Below are 4,659 nucleotides of genomic sequence, written 5' to 3' on the forward strand. Positions count from 1 at the left end.
ACCTTATGTTAGTGTTAGCGATCTCTTCCCAATGGAAACCACAGCAAGCGTCAGTCGGGGTTGGCGAAAAAGAGATCGGCGATGGAAGCTCGGTGTTAAGCCACGGAAGGGAGAGACAACCCTTTGGAAAACGCCGATTACAACCAGGTAGCCATCGTTGAAGCCCGAGCTTTACTCCGACAGATCTAGGGCTTAGATATGGTCCTCCTGGCCGAAGATGACTTACGCGGAGGCAAAGTTTCGAAGAGGGGATCGACTGGTGGAGCTCCAGGTGAAGGGTAGAGAAGTTAGAAGACTCGGTCAGCGACTGGTTGGGCGGCGCCAACATGATCGGGGTGGAGGACGTGTCGAGGCAGAGAGGTTGGTCGACAGAAATCGGGAGGAAGGGTGAGGAAATGACGTTTTTGGCTTGGGGTCTCTGTAGCAAACCTTTTTAAAGCTAGGGTTCAATTAACTTAATCTCTCAATCCACTCCTTCTTAATTGTTATTCCCAAATAGGTTTTACCCTAAATAATTTATCCTCCCTTAAAATTTATCCTCCCTTAAAATATATGGTACAGTCCCTGATTAATTCCCAGAAATTATCTAAATATTTCTAAAAGTTCCATTAGGGTTATTTCCTCCATAACCCTTTTTATTTAATTTACCGTATCTCACAGCTTCAGTCGACAGCTATTCCTTCTAAAGCGTCCTGACTCTGATATCAATTGTAGGTCTCTTACGGCCAACAAGAGGGGAGTGAATTACCTTGCATAAGATGAAACCTTAAACACCTTTCTCACACAATCAGGTTTATCAATTACACACTTAATCAAAATATAATAGAATTAAAAGAGTGAGATACATAAATTTTTTACTTGGTTTGCAAGCAGATGATTACTACTCTAAGGGAAGTTGACTCAGTAAGAAGATCTCCTTCTCAAACAAAACATCGGAGGCAAAGAAGCCTCCTACACGAAAATGACGCTCGAAAATAAAAGACAGAAAGAAACTCGAAGTACAAAGTGTGTTGTTCAAAAAGGAGAAGACCAGGGCTCTATTTATAGCCAATGGTCAAAACTGACTGTTTACTGATGTGGCACGGTCCGGACACTCGAACCCTCTCCAGGCGCTCCTAGTGTGGCAAATCTCATCTTCTCACAAACAGTTACGCAACGGATGTGGGATAAAATTTTATCCCGCTCAGAGCGCCCAGACCTGCTCCAGGCGCCTGGACACTTGTTGATGCTGATCCACAGTGCTTAGGAGTTGAGGCGCCCCGGTTGGACAAAGTGGTCCAGGCACTCGGACACGAGTTAACTTCTAGTTCACTTTTTGTCCGGGCTTTTGCTCTTGCTCCGCTCATTTGGGTGATTTCGACTATCTAGAATTGGGCTTACCCGAACCCATCTTCCGGTATTCTCGAGCAATCTTCCGCTCCGTCTTCTCGTCCCTCAGAAATACCGCACACTTCATTCTCATCTACCAGCATACTCTTCCATAGCACCTAGTCCCTTAGACGTACTGAACTCATCGACTCCGTTCTATGCCATCCTTCTCGCTAGCTACGTCTCTCGCTCGACTTCTTGTGCTACTAAGTTCCTGCACACTTAGACACAAGGATCAAAACACAACAAGACCTAACTTAACTTGGTTGATCACATCAAAACTACCATGGGGTACTTACAACACCTTCCAAGCTCCCGAAGGTGCCTTCCATGAACAGTACTTAAGGAGCCTTCCGTCGTATGGAAGGCGCTTTGGGCACTGTTCACCCAAGGCAACTTGTGCTTCTTTTGTCTTGCAAGTTCATGTTAGTTCAAAACAAATAATAACCTACAAAATTGAGTTAGCTCAATAAATATAATATTAAATAGTTATTAGATCTTGTCTCTTCGAGACCAGAATCTAGTCAGGGTCTTAATTTAGGTTTTTGAAATGAACCTAAATTGGACCGATGCCTACTGTCCCCTCAAACGAGATGCGTCCTCACTGAGTCACTCTCCTCTGATGACTTACCTTCATTTACCAAGTGTCAAGTTACCTTCTCAACGCCCAATCTGACCCACCAAGTCTTCCATCCGGAATCACATATCTGGACTTCGTCTATCGGGGATCGAACATCTCGACCTTCGGCCAAAATCCCACATCTGGACTTTGCCAATCAGAAATCACACATCCCAACTAGACTTTCTGCATGGTTTCTGATCTTCTTTGCCTGTCATGTTAGTCAACCTTGCACACTCAATAACAATGTTAAATTAACAACACATCTAACTTTAATCTAATTGTCATTTATCAAAACTTAGGTTTAATCATTGGTGCCAAATGTATCGACAATTTTTTTTTTTAATGCAATGATAATCTAAGTTAAAGTTTTAAAAAAATACATGCAAAAAGGGAAATCACAATAACATGATTCAAGAGAAAAATTAAGCAATTTCAATTTCTATTTTACTCTTTTGATTCTTTCTAGGATTAAGATTTTCAAGATTTATCTTTAGTTTTCTTTACTTAACTCTTACCTTCCCCTTTGATATTAAAAAAAAAAATACATATAAGTGTACCAAAGTATGAAAAAAAAAATACATGAATAAACATATTTTTTTTAAAAATTCAATGGTAAAGGTTTTTTTTTAAAAAAAAATTGTAAGTAATTTGAAAGAAATTGTCAAAATTTACAAATGGTTTTTAAAATTTTAAAAATTAAATTTTTTAAAAACAAAACATTCTGAAAGCTAACCTTTGCCAGAATTCTTTAACCCATTTTTCAAGAGAAATTTCAACATACTTGTCAAAAGTAATTTTTAAAATATGATTTTACAAAACAACTTTTAAAAAGAGTTTTTCAAATTATTTTTTAAAATATTTTTAAAATAATTTTGAAACAAAATAACTTTTCAAAATATTTAAAAATAATAATTTTCAAAGTAATTGTTAAAATAATTTTCAAACGGATAAAATACTTTTCAAAAAGATTTTTCAAATTGTTTATGCAACACATTTTCTACCAAAGAATTTTTTAAAATATTTTTCAAAACACTTTTATTTTTAGTTTTTAAAATAGGCATTAAAAAAATATTTCTAGCGAGTAATGAAAGGTAATTTTTAAAATATTATAGTAATTTTAAAAATAATTTCTAAGACATCTTTCAAAGTATTTAAAATAATTTTAAAGTTTAATTTTCAGGATAATTCTGAAAGATAATTTTTCAATCAAGTTTTGTAAACAGTTTTCAATTATTCTCCCATTAACTTGATATTATTAAAAAAATAATATTCATCTAAATATTATCCTTAAATATCTCAAGAGTAGATCCAAACTAATAATTTAAAAATATTTTCAAGGTATATTTTAAAATATATTTTTCAAAAAAAAAAAAAGCTTTCAAGGAGTATTTTTTAAATACTTATAAGGGTTTCCAAAGACTCAAGATTTTTCAAAAATATTTGTTTGTTGTTTACCTATTTAAAAGAATTTTTAACCTTCTCCATTAACCTGACATATCTTGGTTATCTTTATTAGCAACAAAGAGTTCTACTTAAGTACCTAAGAAATTAGTGTTGGAATACTGAATTTCAGAAAAAAAAAAATGTAACATTGAAGAACTGTATAAGTTAGTTTTGATTAATTTGAGATTGTTTAAATTAATTATTAAGTATTTGTGGAAGATTAACCTAGGATTCAAATTAATAAAATTAAGTTGCAGACTAAATGAAATAATTAGTTATTAATATTTTATTAATTAAGTTAAAGATAAGTTAAGTTCAAATTCTTAAGTTTGAGTTAACTGTATTCAATAAGTTTATTTTTGATTAATGGATTACTTAAAATTAAATTGGATTGTTTATTGATTAACTATTATTTAAATTGTAATTGTATTAAGTTAAGTTTAAGTTAAATTAAGGATAATTGTAATTAATTTAAGTATGAATTGATTAATTAATTTTTAGTATAATTAATTTTTTTTTTTTGATTAACAATAGTTAGTTATTAATTGAGATTTAAGTTAACTAATTAAGTTAGTTTAACATTTTAATCAAGATATTAATGAGTTTAAGTTTTCAATTAAGACTATAGATGAATTAAGTTTTAACATTTTAATTAAGGTATTAGTGAATTTACGTTTTCAATTAAGATTATAGATGAATTAAGTTTTAATTGTTCACATATTAATTATGTAATTAAGTTTTATGTTTAAGTTAATTATATTTTAAGTTGATTTAAAGATATTTAGTTTTAAATTAATTAATTAATTAAAGTAAGTTTAATTTTAAATTAATTTCATTATAGTTTCCAGTAATTTTCAAAAGATTTTTAAAATGATTTTTAAAGAGCTTTTAAAATAAATTTTTAAATAATTTTTAAAAGATTTTTAAAATAATTTTTAAAGAGTTTTTAAAATAATTTTTAATTTATATTTTAATTTGGATTTAATTTTAATTTTAATTTAATTTTAATTTTAATTTAATTTTGATTTTGATTTTGATTTTAATTTTAATTTTAATTTGATTTTAATTTAATTTTAAAATTTGATTCTTAATTTAATTTTAATTTAGTTTTAATTTAAATTTAAATTTAATTTAATTTGTCTTTTCCTTTTTATTTTGAATCTAATTTTAATTTTTATTGAATTAATATTTATGTTTAATTAAATTAGCATTTAATTAAATTAATA

Source organism: Zingiber officinale, chromosome 8B, assembly GCF_018446385.1.
Source record: "Zingiber officinale cultivar Zhangliang chromosome 8B, Zo_v1.1, whole genome shotgun sequence".
In the NCBI taxonomy this organism is placed as follows: Eukaryota; Viridiplantae; Streptophyta; class Magnoliopsida; order Zingiberales; family Zingiberaceae; genus Zingiber; species Zingiber officinale.